We start from the raw sequence: 17,637 nt of genomic DNA, 5'->3' as shown, positions 1-17,637 counted from the left end.
TAATGTTTGCTTCTTTGCCTTTCCGCTTAACTGCTGGGTACTCATTTGCGGTTGCCGAGCTTGCTATTTTGTTTGTTGTTTTTATGCTATTTATTACCATTTTTGCTGCTGTCATTTGCTGTTGTTCGCGCTCTTTAACCCACTGTCACTTACTAATTTGTGTGTGAACTGGCGACTTCTGGTCAATCCATTTAACTAAANCAACGCGCGTGTAATGTTTGCTTCTTTGCCTTTCCGCTTAACTGCTGGGTACTCATTTGCGGTTGCCGAGCTTGCTATTTTTTGTTTGTTGTTTTTATGCTATTTATTACCATTTTTGCTGCTGTCATTTGCTGTTGTTCGCGCTCTTTAACCCACTGTCACCTACTAATTTGTGTGTGAACTGGCGACTTCTGGTCAATCCATTTAACTAAAGTGGCAACCAAGCAAGAAAGTGTGGCTTTTTGTAACTTTTTATTTTACTTCTGTCGCTGGCACACATTTGCCATGCTGCATGCCACATGCCTTTGCATTGGGTGGCAGTTTTAATCCCGTACAGCTGTGCCTTTTATGCATGTTGCCGCCTGCCACATTCTCTTTTAGGCATAATGCGTGTGTACAGCAAATTAATCAATGCATTTTTCAAAAAAAATGTTTCTTTATTAGTTTTTAAATAGCGAAACTTTTCGCGTTCATTAATTGCTTTGGGCATTTCCTTAAATGCTCAAACACATCATATGATGATCACGTGATGTGGCGATTAGTCGCAGTTGGGAGAATGAATTTGCACGCCAAATTGCCAGTTTATGAAAATTTTCGTGATTTTTTGTTTATCCATATAGATAAGTGTTTGTGATGTTGCGATCATATGGACAACGATTTCGCCCGAAAAGTCACCTTTTCTGAAGAAGTGCATTTTCATCTTGGCGGCTATGTTAACAAGCAAATCTGCCGCATCTATGTATCGCAAAACCCGTACTTGATCGTCGAGGCGCAGATGCATCCTCAGAGAGTGACAGTGTGGTGCGGATTTTGTTTAGCGGTGGCATCATTAATCTATTTTATTTGGAAACGCTATTACGTTTACCGGTTTGCACTGCAGGGTATGATAAACGATTACTTGTGAACGGAAACTAAAGACCTGTGCATGCCTTTACCTTTACCTTTACCTTTAGCTTTACCTTTACCTTTACCTTTACCTTTACCTTTACCTTTACCTTTAGCTTTACCTTTACCTTTACCTTTACCTTTAAAATTACCTTTTCCTTTTCTTAACCTTTAACTTTTCCTTTATTACACTAACCTTTATTCTTAACTTTACTTCATCCACACCTCCATCGAATATGAAANTACCTTAACCTTTATTCTTAACTTTACTTCATCCACACCTCCATCGAATATGAAAATTTGTTCAACTCAAACCGATTTTTTCCAATTAACGATTTGTGATCGCTTGGCAGCCGCTAACCGTATCGGTGGGGATCGATTTCAAGTTTTCTACTTTTCCTGGTTATTGCGTGAATAAGCTACATAATATTACTTCGTTAGCAAATTTCATATTTCAAAAGTATAATTTGTATAACCTTTTTATTTTTACTTTTTAACTTTTTCTCCTTTTTAATGCCTAGCACGAGTGCAATAAAATCGAAAATTTTTATGGCGACAAAATAACCAAAAATTTTTTACAAAAATTTTCTTGCAACTTCAGTAGTGAAAAATGTAGCGGAAATGCATTTGTAGATTTACAGCGGTGATAAAAAAAAACCCGCCTTCGTGAATTCGCCAATCCTCTTATTGCTTTCCTTTGCTCCTTTTTCCCACGGCGCGCTTTACGGAGCCGCTCAACTAATTTGTTTGCTGTCGGTACGCGCCCACTTCTTTAGTTGCATACATATGTACACTAGCGGTTGCAGAAGCCTGGGAGTGCGCGCAAATTTGTAGGCGTGTTGGTGCATGTTTATGAAATTTATGAAAAATAAAATTTCTTCGCATTTTCCTTCTTTTCTTCCCTTTTTGCAAGCGCTGCACCAGTGAAAATTGCTATTTTCTACAACGTAATTTATTTATGATGTAAGTCATTTGGATGTTTAACTCTTTGATTTTTCGCAAACTTGTTTTCTTCGCGCTTCTTTTTGTTGCGCTGGCCCGGCCACCTATTCGAGCGTTTTTGATGTAACAGTTGCAATAACAACTACACCAACAAGTAGCAATATGTCTTATGCGCAACTGTCAGTGGTTTGACAACTAAATCAGCAAAAATATGCTGCATTTGGACGAATCGTACAGCGTTTACAGCTGCTGCGTGTGCCGGGGTTGTGGTGGGAGTGTGTTTAGGAAAGACAGAAAGTTGATCGCAGAGCAGTGTCCCACTGAGCATTTCTAATTAATGCTGTAGCTGTGCCATAAAAAAAAGGTGTTGATAACATGGCCACAAGAAATTTGTATGCTGGTCATCGAAGAAAGAAAATTTATTGCGATATTTTTAATCTAAGTTATTTGGTTTGAGTTAGGTATGGGAACTATATTTTTTTGAAAAGTGGTTGTATAAATATACCGACTTGGTTTTCATATTAATGAAAAACTGCATTAATTATGAATTTTCAGCGATTATTTTAGGGCGAAAATAACTGCACCTTCTAACAAAGTTTTCCCTGGGTATCAGATGGCAGGCTTTTTCTTCACTTCTTCTGTGGAGATAAAAAATGAAAGGGAGCAGTCAAGTTTTCTCCTTTTAACCCATCACTATGAGGCTAGATAAGGACTGATCTCATACCACCAGTAACAGAATTTTCCCGACCCTTTTGGATTATTCTACCTTCTAGTTCCGAGTGGGATTCAATATTTAACCTATACCGACGGTTATGATTTGAAACGCAAATTTGAGGCAGAGGTTTCACGGACTCCTTGGACGAAAACTAATCTTTCCTGCAGTTGGAGGTATCTCATGCCAACTTTAGGGCGAGTTCATTCTCTTTTAGCCAGGTTTCAGGTATTTGACCGGATTCGGGGAGAAAACCCAGTCCTTCGAGGACAAGTCTGTCTTTACAAACGGATCAACAAGGCAATTTTTGGTAGATGAAAGGATTTTTCTTGTAAAGCTATTATTTTTTCATCTGCTGAACCATGAAAGCATTTTGCGTCGCTGTTCAGGGCAATTAAAAGGAGAATTACCAAAATTTACCACTCGAAAGCTAGGCAGAAGTTGAACTATAAAGAGTCTTGTTGACCACTAGACAGATTTTGAGTACCTTTGACCCACTTAAAACCAGCATTCTGTTAAGAGTGGTCAAGGAAAATACAGACCAACCCACGGCTGTACAGAGCGTTGAGCCTTAGAAGGAGGCAGTTGTATACTTTATCCCCCAGTGACGTGCTCTAAAAATAATAAAAAAAAACCAGCCGCTCTCTGTGTGATATATTGAAATTGATCGACACGGCGATTGGGCGGTAGGTTTGTATGAGTAAGTTGTTTTTTAAATGGCTAACATTTTCTAATTCGCTGTTGCTCTAACTAACCAAGCGTCTAGAATGACATCTCAGTATTTGGGATACTTAAAATGAAGCTGTCATTGAGTCAGCCAAAGGAAACTACTTGACGCCCTAATGCGAGAAGTAGAGACCACCGTATATCACTTTAAAAAATTTTCAATATATTTTTAAAGCTCAGGCCAGATCCGTTGGTGTCCTTATTTGACGCTGATTTATTTCCTTCTATGCCTGAAAGCCAGGTATATCCTTCGACGACTATTGGAAAAGCCGAGAAAATTCGAATAGCCAAATACTCGAAAAGAGTCTGAGCAGCAAACGGCTAATGAAACGAATACAAAACAGTCGGCGTTCTGAAGACACCTTATGAATAAATATTCAAATGCTATGCTTTATAAGAATTTAAATTTTCTAATATTCAATTCTTCATGAATTTAGCGTCGATACTTTAAATCAAGGAATGAAACCGAAACCCAAACCGAAACCGTAACCGTTTAAAACCGTTTCGTTTTTCAAAACCGAAACCGAAACCGTAACCGTTATCTTAACCTGAAAAGGAACGATACCGAAACCATTTCAATCACAGGTTTCAATCGGTTTCCAGAAATTTACAAAAATAATAAATCAAAAATTCTTTGAAATAAATGATTTATTTAACCAAAATCAGCAATATTTTGCTAAATTCTTGTTAAGGAGTAAATAAGTATGTCAAGATAACTTTTCGCAAAAAGCTACTAAAATGGTGCCTAATAAATTAAATCTCCGATCTGGCATCGGTTATTTGGAAGAAGTCATTTTGATTTTCATTTTCACGTGTATAGTTGTAAAGGACACAGAAATGAAGGGGTTTCATTATTATGTAGTAAATATATGACGAAAATAACAATTATATTTTAGTTTTCATACACCTTTAGTTTTACAGCAAAAAGGAAACATTTAAGTGAATCTGGTGATGACGTTGTTGCTGTGTATCTGTGTAGTTTTCAGCGAAAACTGGTTTTCGTTTGACAGATTTTACATGGACGAAAACACAAGTTTTAGGTCGAAAACCAGTTTTAGCAACGAAAACATGTTTCCGATGTCGGTCAGAACATGGTATAAGTGAAAAAAACAAGAACAACGTGAATCAGCTGTTTCTCGACTTGTGGGCACGAAATGTGGTTTTTGCGTTCCCGTACTTCTGGACTTTGTTCCATTTTTGAAAAAAAAAAAATGTTTCTGTTATTCTCTAATTACCAAATCCGGTCCGGATTGTTAGGGAAAGAACCTAGTGTTGATATTATCAGTGAACTGTAATTTTCGATTTTCTTTCCTCAACGTTTAAGACATTGTGATTTAAATAATATCAACAAAATTTCTGTGAAAAACCGAAACCGGAACGAAACCGAAACCAAAACCGAAATAAATTTTGAAGAACGAAACCAAAACCGAAACCGAAACACTTGGCAAAACCGAAACCCAAACCGGAACGTTATTTTGAATCGGTTTCATTCCTTGCTTTAAATCTTTGCTGCCAACTATTACCTAATTTAAGTAAACTTAAAAGTTCCCTTGGCTTCCTCTTCTTACCGCATGCGATTCACATGACGATTCACTTTATTGCGGCGCATCACTTTTAAGCTATGTGTATGTATACATACATACAGATATGTACATATGTACTAGTATCTATTGTCTTTCTGCATACTTTTCCATTCATCCATCTAACCAACTGCCAATCTGTCTCTAAGTAACTTTTTCACTAATCTACACACTTCTCTCTTTCTGCTTTTTTTTTTATTTTTTGCCTCGATTGATTCTTTCACTTTTCATTTTTTCTCGCTTCAGTCGATTGTTAAACTCAGCGCACATAAAGCTGAAAGCGATCGACAGATGGCCTAGTGGTGACAGCGTCAAAGTACCAAATCGAAAAAACGCTAAATGATTGTAGTTAATGAATGACAGACCTAAGCTGTCGCTGTTAACAAAAGAACCAAAAAATCGGTGCACTTGTGATAAGCTATATAATTTGTCTTTCCTTCATTCATACAAAATTCGGTAAAATTAGTTATTTAAGTACTGAATGTAAGACTTCTTTACTATGTAGATATATATAAATGATATACATATGTATATAACTTATTCTTAATATATTTCAAACAATATAATTTTGTATGACACTGTGGTAATGTTTATCTTTCCTTTTTCTCTTTATTTCTAGGTACGTATAATACATTTTTAATATACTTTTACACAAGTGATTTTCGATAAGGGGTAAGTTTTCATTTTAGCAGCAAAAGTTAACAGTAAATAAAGATAAGGCAGAAAACCATTCTCCTATTCGGAGCAGATAAAATTTCTAAAATTACAGGAAGTCTCCTCAGGGCCGTTTTAATAGTTAGATCAATCGAAAGAACATGAGGGTTAAATAAGGCATATGGAATCCCACCCAAGCTAACCAAGGCATAAAGTGAAAGGTTGTAAATGATCTTTGGAATTGTCAAAAGGACTAATATTTTCACTTTCATCGACCAACGATTATTCCAGCTCAATTTAAGACTCTCTCATATATATGTGCTATTTGGATTCATATCTTCGATGTCTTTGCAAAACCGCCCATCGACCAATTGCAATACCGCCTAACTTACGGCACTGAAATTTTACAAGAGAGCGAAAAAATGTATTTGCCTTAACGCCGTCGACTGAAAGGCGGGTATTTCATCCATCTATCATTTGTTGTTGGCATAACAATTTTACAATTTTTATGCTTGATGCTCGGTGCCTCATGTTCAGGGTTAACAAGTCTCATTTTTGTCACTATGACGATTTAGGCGGCTTTTCAACTGGTCGCTGGGTGGTTTAGCTTCGGTGGATATGAAACAACTTTACTCTTGAGCTAAAATTAAAGGCCTATGTTAGTTACTAGAGTGGCGATAAGCCGTTCGTTTTGTATTGCTGAGCCGTTTTGAAACTTCGATTCTATACTTAAAAAAAAATGGAATATCTGCACACCAAATCTGGCCCTGATTGGTGGTTTCTGTGGAACTCTACGTTTCTCTACTCTAAGGTTCAAGATTAGGCTGCCGAATTTCTATAGGTTATTTCAAGCAGAGGTCACTGCTATAAAGGAGGCAATTTATATTAACAATTAACTGGCTCTAAAATCGTTCAAGCTACGACTGCAACTGGCTGCGTGATGTCTGACCTCTCTCTCTCTCTTTTGCCTCGAATATCTTCAACAGGGCACAGCTCATATTTCCTATCAGGAGGTTTTAAAAGTAGCAATGTCATACTCTGGAATGTTTCTGGACAGATGGGATTATAACCATCCCAGAGAGTACAGAGCAAAACCCCCAACCTGAAAAGTAACGAGGTGGAACCATCACAGCGTTTTCTTCTTACTTGCTCTGCTTTCGCAGGCCTAAGGTGTAAACATCTCGATTCGTATTTAATTAAAAGTTCCGAGGAACTCACTGGAGTTCACATGAGCGTCGGCGTTGACTTCGTGGGAGGAATGAGAAGAAAGAAGCAAGATAAATCAGGTCATCATTCCCGGACCCCAACATTGATTAGTCGTCAGCGAATAAAATCGGTCAACATCTCTTTGATGGCTGAGAAGCTTGAAGATGTAAAAGCTTAACAGCATTGAGACCGCTGTTCCTCTCCAACTTAGAGGGTTTATCTCGAACTAATGCTGACTTCATCGCTGGCGAAAGTATTGTCGCTCTGAGAGAAACAGTACGAAAGTCAGCGCAATAATGAATCTACAAAATGTAGCAGAACGGTGTTAGCTTTAAGGTGATAGCTGAAAGTTTGTGTGCTGGCATTTTCAACGCATTGGATAAGGCGAGAAGACTTATTTTCCTGCAACTGCACAAATTTAAATGACCACCACTTTCGCCTTGGCAGTTCTTTGTAGGTAGCCGCTCTAAACAATAATTGTATTGAGAGCCAGGGTGGAAAGCATATTAATTGCGTAAAGCAAATTTGCAACTTTCGTGTTAGCAAGGTGACTAGTTAAGCGAATACATGCACATATTTTAAAACTAAGTGAAAAAATATGTTTTTCATAAATATTTATGTACTGCAAGTGTTGTAACATATTACATATTCATACCTATTTTGCATATGGGTCAAGCCATGTCAAATCGACCAATGGTAGTAATCGATCATTTCTTATTTGGATAAATTTTGGTTAGAACTTTTCTTTTATCATTTAACGGCTATATGGCTATAATTCGATTATAATTCATAAAAATTCGAAAATTAAAAAATTTCAGAATTTCGAAATTAAAAAAATTATTCATGTAAAAATTTTAAAAACTCAATTTTTTTATACAATTCCTTCAACTTATCCTAAAATATTGTGAAATTTTCAAGGGATTTTTTTAAGGACATGAATTTATGATTAAGAAAAAAACTTTTTGGAAACTATAATTTTATTTATTTATTTATTTAATTTTTTATAAATTATTGTTGTTTTTTTCACATTAATTTTCTTTTAAAAACGGCCTCAAGCTCAATAAAAATTGTTTAACAATTTTTTTTTAACAAAAAAATTTGTTTCAATATTCAAAAGTTCAGAATCTTTTAAAATAAGTGAGGTATGTTATATAAAAAAAATTTAATACATTTTTGCTTTTACGATTTTTTAAATTTTCAAAATTGTGTATTTTCTATTTTTTCAAATTTTTTTTATATAGCCACAAACGCCACCTTTAAAACGAGATCAGAACAATCTTTTGTAGCTACAGAAATTTTTAAGTTATTCGAAAAATTAATTTACGATTTCTTTTCTTTTAGCAGAACTTCGTTACATGACAAACGAAAAGTTCTTACCAAACTTCTTCCAAATTAAAAAATATGTGGTGCAACCATTGGTCCATTTGACATGGATTGACTCATAAGTATGTTTTGTATAAAAAGTGTTGAAAATATTAATTACACACAGCACAGCACTGCGTTAGCTAACATGTAATTTTGACTATTCGCGTGCTGGTACAGTCGGCCAAAGCGGGCGTTGCCGCGCGTCACACACACGTACGTCTACGGCCAAGCGACCAAGGGGAGATTCCTATCGCAACATTGATTGCAATTAAAGCGATAAGTCGGCAAGTTTTTACTTGCCCTTCCGCTGCAAATACGAAAACATAGGCACGCAGTGGTGTTGAGTAATATTGTGTTACACAAATTATAGAGTCATCAAGAGAAAAAAGAAATGTATTGCAATAATAAGCGCATAGTAAAAAATAAAATTTTTCCTAGAAAAAGTTTAAGAGGACTAAAGGACTAAGTAAATGGTTGCTAAAAAAAGAGTGGCCTTGCTAAGCTTGCACAAGTAGTAAACAGTGTATGCCTCAAATTATGCTACAGAATGTGTTTCAACAAATAGTGCTGCTTGCTTATTGTTTTATTTCCCTACTGGGGAAGTGTTTGCAATTCTCAACCATACTATGAAAAAATTATTTTAAGTTCAAAAACAAGTTTGCGTTCTCCAAACATACTAACCACAATTCCGTTCTTTCACTGTGCTTTCTCTCTACATACTTGTATGCAATAATTAGTTCAAAACTAATAAATCTTAAAATGTTTGCTATCGTTATTATAATTTAATGTTTCCCCTTATTTATACCCATGAAAAGTCATACATATATCGTCACATTAATTCATTAATTCCCTCCCGCATATAAATCACTTATAATTATATGTAAGAACATATATAAAAAACCCATCTCATCCTTTCAGTTTAATAACTAAAGAAATAGATCAAAGGCTTGCCGCACTGATTGCGCTTTTTGTTCTTTCATCACTTTCATCTTACCCATACTCGTCCTTACATCCTCATGTCCTCCCAGTTATGCACGAGTATGTATGTATTTACAATCACCGCACCACATCACTCAATATCTACCTACTACAAAATTAAGGCTTTTAACCCTTTCCATTTGACTTTCTCATCATTAAATGCAGCTTTATCCGTTTCTATTTGTACTTTCTTTATTTATTTTTTTCATTATCCCGCATTGATTTACTTCGCTCAAACGCATTCAATCACATTAACTGACTCATTGCAGCGAATAATCAGTTGTGGCAACAGCCAGTAGTCATTCACTATTCACTTCAAATTGCTCTCTTCCTAAGTAAATGCGACTAATCAAAGGATGGGTGTGGGAGGAGTATATGTTAAAGAGAAAAAAACGGTGATAGCATAGTGGATCAGCTATTTTAAGTCCTCAACCACAGTCGGAAGTCATTGGCGCTAGAGTATATTTGTCAAGACCATGTGGATGCATAGTTTATGAGATTACAATCAGCCAGTTGCTCAATTCATGAGCCGCAGAAGAAGTTAGAAATGTGATGAGAAACTCACGAAGCGATAAAACAAGGGACGTTCCGTTTTCTACACACTGAGCGCAGAGTTTAGTTATATCAAAACATGATTTGGCTATAGTTACATTATTTGGTTACAGTTACCAAATCTTGTGTGGAGATAAATATAGTAAGCTTACTCTTTTCTCAGCGTATAAGGATCTGCTACAGCTCAGCTTTCACCAGTTTGGCAATTCTGATATGGTAAACGAATGCACCTACAAAAATGTTGATTATGCCAGATTAGGCGTCGAGCCTTGGTTAGCGAAACCTCGTGATTGTGACTTGTAAAGGATACAGACTCATTTTGGGTTTCAAGATTTCCTTTACGGATTGAGCTTCCAAGAGAAAAGTCTTGGGGAGGAATGCTAGCTACTTTTGACCTCAATAAATTTTTTAGTCGCCGTTTAAGAAGCGTATTTTTGAACGTGCTAAGCGAATAGGATGTATGATGTACTAATACTTTGCATACTTTCGGGTGCTAAATTGAGCTTAGCAACTAGGTGCTTGCTTTGTCACAATGCGTGGGCTTAGTCGAACTATCAACCATGCTTCGCCAGCGGGTGATAGTATGAGAGTTCGTGATACCAGGATGCTTCAGCAAAAAGCAATGGCCTTATGCTGGCAAAGGAAGCTACTATGAGGAACAAACGCTAAGTTTGCTCCGATGAGCAGTTGATCGTACGAACAAGACAAATAATTTAAGCATTAAAGGCAAAAGCACCAAAAGACAAACAAAAAAAGGGCACAAAAGGCCCAACGAGTGGGTGAGAACTTCCACTCATAACACTAGGAGACACATACCCCTCAAGATAGAATAGCATTAAAGGTCGACAATTCACAGAAAAAAAACAAAACCCAGTCGTATTATCACTGGCAACGACAAACGGCTAGAGGGCAGCAAACCCCTCCAAAAGTGTGAGGACAAAATCCTATGCAGAAGTCTACGGAATGATTACGGAAGTAGCATAAGAGGCTTTAAGGCAAAGCTATCTCGCCTCCTCGCGATACCAATCGACGAGACTTTCAATACTCTCCGGTATTAATTCTTGCAGTTGTTACCGAAATAATAATCAAAGACATTAACGGTATGTTCATCGCCATTTTTATCGACACAAATTGTTTTTATTGTAATATTTGAAACGTCTGGTGATAAATGTATTTATGTATATAAATTGTTGCGAAAATTTCTAACGGAATTTGTATCAATGAAATAATCGATATAGTTATCGAATGTTTATGCAAAGTAGTTACTGATCTGAAAAGAGGAACTTGTATCGGTATATGTATCAGACTTAATATCGATCGATACTAAATAACAGAAACTGCTATCGACATTTTCAACAAAATTGTTTTCCTCACATTAAGCGAAATCGTTTTTAATCGATCTTAATTGTTAGCGATAAATTGTTATCGAAATATCTAACGAAATTGTTATCGATAAATTGATCGATATTTTTATCTAATGTAGTTACCTATGTATCTAAAGACAAGAATTTGTATCGCCTTTCCTACCAGACTTACTGCCAATCGATGCTTATAGAAAGTGCTATCGACATTTGCATCAAAATTATTTTCCTTACTTAAGCGAAATCGTTTTTAGTCGCTCTAAATTGTTAGCGATAAAATAAACAGAGTTTTCGAAATTTGTATGAAATATTTGTCGAAGTAGTTATCAATAATATAAACTTCTACCGCCATGCGTAACATCATTATTTACGATTAAATAATCGAAATCGTTATCGGAATTTTCATCGAAATTTGTATTTGAGCCATTAATGATAATTGTGCTTTTAATTTTTATCAAAAAAAGTAAATCAAGATGTTATCGGCATAAAGATACTTGCATATGCAAGTAAAAATACTTCTAAATTTATTTTCGATATGATAATCGAAACTTTTGCTGAAATGTATACATTTTTACTATGTAGCTTATCAATATATAATTAAAAAATTTTGATCATAAACTAATGAAAATTGTTATCGATATATTTGTCGAAGTTGTTATCGATATATTAGTCTAAATTTTATCGATAAACTTATTAAAATTGTTGTTGAAATATTAATCGAAATATTTATTAATAAACTAATCTAAAATTTTATTAAAACAATATTTTGATCGAAGTGGTTATCGATGAAAAAAATGGAAATTGTTATTGATATACTTAAGGAAATTGATACAATAATAAAAGCTATTATCGATATTTTTATTGATTCTCTGCCCTTTGAAGCTTTGTCAGCGGAGATGGTTGCCCTGAAAAGGAGAGGGTTGCTTAAAACGACAATAAATATTATGATATGCGTGAGCTAGACAATGACAAGAAAGCAAAATCAAGCGCTTTTAGAGGGTTGAATGTATCATTAAACACATTTTTTACCGTGAAAGAGCAACATTTTTTTGGAGGAAACGAAATCACCATAAGATGTATACCTACATACAAAAAAAAGAAGCCAACGCCTTTTTGCGTTAAATTTAAATTTTATATATCTTCAAAAATTTCCTTCAGCCCACTTCTGGATGAGTTAGTCTACTCAAATCTGACCCATTAAAACACTTTGCTTGCCTACAAGAATTTCGATTACTTCCTCAAATCACTTGCATTACTTCCGCTTTGCATTCTCATTATATACTTAACAAAGCCTTTTGCTTCAAAACCCTTATCAAATCATTTTGCTCATTCAACTGCTTCCGCAACATAGCCGTCTATCTACCACTTTACAAATGTATGTGTGTGTGTGTGTGTGTGTGTGTGTATATGTCCTGCTTATTTAACGCCTGACTAAACAAGCGTATTTTCCCTTTTCCAATTGCGCTGTAGGCCAACGCTAATCACCACTTATAACACTATCTGCATATAACTATTTATAGAATAGCTGGCGGTCGCTCGTTCCACCTCGATTTACCCTTTTCTTTTATCGATAAAGCCGCTCAAATCACAAACTTATCTACTTATGTATGTATGTGTGTATGTATGTGTGTGTATGCTGGCTGGCTGGCAATAATTTGTAGTGGAAAATACATATTTACTTAAAAGCATCGTAAAACCATCAGCAGCCACTTGAAATACAGTTCATTGACTTATTATCCTCGCCATTGTCCTTTTAGCAGTCGATGGATGGATGGATGGCTGCATACATAGATAAAAAGATAGCGAGTGCGGTACAATGAGCAGTCTTATGCATAGATGAGTAGGTAATACACACCTCTACATACATATACATATATGAGGCTTGGGGTAACACGCCCACTATTTGCCAGCACACACACATTCTCATTTTAAGTAGTTTCTCATTGCAGTTTGTGTATGTAGTTTTTTTAATGGCATCGACCGGATTTTTTCCACTTTAAACTATTTTTTCCCCCTTAAATTATATACACTGCCGGAAAAAAGTATTGGCACAGCGAATATTGCTCAATATATTCAACAATTTCTATTCAAATATTTTCCGATATTTTTTTAATAAAAATATCATTCATTCTACAATAAAAAACATAAAAATATAATTTCTAAACTTTGTGCAAAACTTGCGAAAATACCATACATTCCCATGAAAGTTTTAAAATTTTTAGTCAGATTTTTCTGAATTTTCTTGAGTATGCAGTTTTGTAGCGCATTGAGTTCTAGTATAAAAAATGCGACTTCGGAGTTAGTCAAAAATCGCATTAATTTTTGAGATTTTTTTTTTTTTGTTGAAGGTGTTTTGCATTTTTTCCATACAAAATACTTTCGAAAAAAAATGCCAAAAATCAACGGTAATTCGTAGCTACTTACAACTTCTACTTTATTGCAATAAAACTAATTGGGCTACAAATATGCATACTCAAAAATTTTTATGAAAATTTGCTTAATTTTCGCGAACTTTGCACAAAGTTTAGAAATTATATTTTTATTTTTTTTGTTGTAGAATGAACCTTAGTTTTATAAACAATTGACGGAAGAATATTATCATAAAAATTGTTGCATATATTATAAAAAAAGTGGCTGTGCCAATACTTTTTGCCGGCAGTGTATATTTTTTGGTTTTTCTCTTTTCTGTAAATTTTTTTATTCTACCCAGTTCCTTTTTTCACAACCTTCTCTCGCCGTTTCTTCTCCAACCGACAGCCACACATTTTAGCCAACTGTTTTGCCTACTTTGTGGCTTTATATCACCCTTTAGTGCTACAGTGCTCTGGCGCACCGCTCAGCTGCACTTTTGCATACTTTTCATGATTGCAAATGCGGCACGTACTCTTCGGGTTGCCACACTGTTGTCTGTGTCTGTGGCGACTAATGGCTTTTGTTGCCACACGATTTTTTCCACATTTTTCAACGTTTCCCTTCCGCGCCTGCTGACATGTCCTTCGTCGACGACTGCCAATTTTTCTTTGTTTTTACTGTATGCTTATTTTTTTCGTTTTAGTTTTTCGTTGCCATTTCACCGCCTGCCACATTAGTCTGGCCACCAGCTGAGTAATGTGCGTTGCAACTATATATTTGCATATACTATAACTCTGTGAGTGTGTGTATGCATATGTGTGCGTGCATTTGTGTATGGCCAACTACTCAGCCAAAGCAATCATCACCAAGCAGATATGTATGTCCTACGTCCCTCACCTAACCACTTCCAAGCGCAGCTCAGCTCAACACAGCTCGCAATCAGCCAACTATAAGCTCATCTATCTGTCGCAAGGCTGCCCTAGAAGTATAACTAGCGGTCGTCGGTCGGTCGATCTACATATCTGTCTATCTATTTGCCTCCCGCTTGTCTGTCGGTTTGCAAGTTTGCATGTCGCTGACTGACTGGCTTTTTATGATGAATGATTTGTGGCGGGCGCGCGTGGTTGCTCATCGCGCATTATCGAGCACCGCTGCCATTATCTGCCGCTGCTGCTGCTACCAATTTCTCACTCAAATCCTTCTCTGCCTTCTACCTTCGATTGGTAATCTAGCGGCGCGCCGCAGCGCAGCCTCTGTGCTCATTCTTCTGCCATTAGTTTCATTTTTTCAGCATTTATTCATTTCCTGTGATTTTTTTTTTTTAGGGATTTTTGTTCATCACAGCTCAGCTCATCATTATAATAGTGGAAGTATGTAGCTATAGGTACCTCTGACGTATAGGGGAGCTTTGAAGTTTTCCAATGGCTGGCATTGCGTTGTCTCCGCCGCCTCTATTTCTATCGCGCTTGAGTAGCTTTTCGACTTTGCCTTGCATATTTGCAGGCTGACACGCTTGAGCTGCTCTTAGTGCGCTTACTTAAATGGCGCGCTAATGTGGGTGCAACTGAGTGAGGATTAGTTTAAAATTAGCTAGAATTGACTATGGATTTTGAAAATAGGGTAAAGTGCGGCTGGAAAGTTCTAAATAGATTTTGAAATATTATTTGACTTAATTAAATTCCCCCTTTAAACTTAATACATCCACTTGTACATATATACATATATCACCCATGTTATTTATCTTTCTAACAAATTGTATCCCTGCCTCACCACTTCTTTGTTAGCCCATAGTCAAAGCTAAAATTACATGGCAGCCACAAATTTATGTTTTAATGTAACTAATGAGGCGTATTGGCTGAACGCCTTAAGATATGCAAATATCACTAGTATATTTGCCAATTATAAGCAATCAATTTGTAAGTGAGTACGAAAGGGGTATTGATTAAGCCTTAAGGCAGAATTCTGATTGTCAAATTTAATGGCAAATCGAGATGTAATAAATTTTCTTAAGCGTTTTGGAAAAAACCTTAGGGCGACTTAGTTGAATATACATAGGTACATATAGAATTATACATATGTTGTAAATCATAAGCTCGATTAGTAGAGAATATCTTTTTAATCGGTTGAGACAAATCGGACGCCAAGATCTTTATAGCAATGGTAGTTTGAGCTGTAAAACTGAAAACCATAGCAAGGCTCAAATAGCACTGCTCGACATCGCACAAAAATCTCTTTGGTGTTCTAATTTCATTTGAGAAAGTACTACTTACAATTTGGGATTTCATTCGAAGCTTAACTTTTTAAGATACAAATCCGTCCAATATTTTCTGCGGACCTATATATAGTGGAAGTTCGTTGCGAAAGTGAGGAAAGTATCTTCGGTGGACTTTACTGAAGAAATTCTACTGCGATTACGGAATGCAGAATTGCGTAAGCCTGAAATCAATCTAAGATATCGTGAGAATGAAGAAAGAATGGGGTCGTTCTGTTAAAAAGTCGACCTTTGCTCAGTTGTTAAGCTGAAATACCTCACGGGTGGTCTCTTAGCGCTGCATTATGCGCTTGTGGCGGGTAGGTTGTGCGTATGCTAGAGATGGGTGCGGGCTTAATTTTTCCGAACCGACTCGGCACAAGTTAATAATACATTTTCGAAAACATTCACGAATAGGCGCGGAGAAAGAACCAGTGAAGCCCGGCACCGCCGACCCCGGTGAGGCACGAATTATCTGGGATTGCACCAAAATTTTTAGTTTAATTTTTAATATGTTTTACGCCGCATATTGTTGTAGAGCTTTGCAACCGTAATCAGCCCCACGAAACTGGCAGAGCGATAGCTCGCTTCATGCGGTCCGGAGGGTAAAGCGACTGTACCACAAAATGATTGTGACCATCTTGCCATAGTCTAACTTAGGAATACTCGCATCAGAGATCCGAGTTTGGCGATTTGATAACTGGTCAACCAATACAAGCCGGCAAACCTAAAACAGCACTAAAGATCCCTAACTTCACATATGTTTTAATCAACGGTGAAGTCCCTGTCCAGTTTGAGGAGTCAATCAACTGTCTAACTACTTTTGAGCCAATTGAAAGACTATTTATCGCGTTTCGATAGCGCAGAACCCGTACTGTTTTATGCTTTCTTTTATATTTGGTTAATATGTAGATATAACTCTAGTTCTTTTCAAGGTTTATAGCTCAGGGCTTGTGTTATCAGTCCACATGTGACGCCATTGGTGGCTTTACTGATCCCTCTTCAAATTATTCACGATCAGGATCTTCGAACACATGTTAACTCTATGACGGTGACGTTTTCCTGCACGGTTTTTGTACAAAGATTGCCTGAGAGTACCCTTAATAAAAGTTTCCGTCGAATAATTTTCTAGAACATTTTAATCCTCTATCGACATCCTATTGACATTTGTATTTTATTCTGTTTTTCCAAAAAAGTGGTCAAAAAAACGTTCTACAGAATTATTCCTCGTGCAATTCTACTACATAAACCTAAACTACATATTTCTCCCCAATATGAATTTTAACGCTTTTATCAATTTATTCTGAAAATATTAAGGAAAAAAAATTTAAACTCGATATGGTCATAAAATATGTTAAATGAGAATAAAAAATATTTTAGGTTTTACTATATGGATCTAGGTATTTCATCCTGAGTTGAATTCATTCCGCCCCCAGACATGCTACATCGATATATCGTAATTTAAATGCCGAAGATATAACAAAAAATGTAAAAGGGTACCCCTACGTTTGGTTCGAAATACTTCCGTAGCAAAAGTTTATTGATTTTTGGTGAGGTCTATATAGTTTACTGGGATATAGTTGATATGTACTCGAACGGGGTATTTAAGGTCAATAAACATCGGAACGAAAAAGCGACCCAAAGGCAAACAATTTTTTTTTTTTCAAAATTGTCTGCTCGAAACAAAAACTACAATAGACCATACTTTAGGATCCGACAATAAATATAGCAGATATGACGAAAAATCTAAAAGGACGACGGACAAAAAATTTTTTCCGAAATTGCGAAAATTACATTAGATTCGAAGGTACGGTGTAATCAACATCTGTATCTAATTAAATATGTATGTGTGTCTTCCTAAAAAAAAACAAT

Source organism: Rhagoletis zephyria, unplaced genomic scaffold (assembly GCF_001687245.7).
Source record: "Rhagoletis zephyria isolate East Lansing unplaced genomic scaffold, Rhagoletis_zephyria_1.1 Rzeph_scaffold_02616, whole genome shotgun sequence".
NCBI classification, from domain to species: Eukaryota; Metazoa; Arthropoda; class Insecta; order Diptera; family Tephritidae; genus Rhagoletis; species Rhagoletis zephyria.
Note: the sequence above shows the minus strand (reverse complement) of the source record.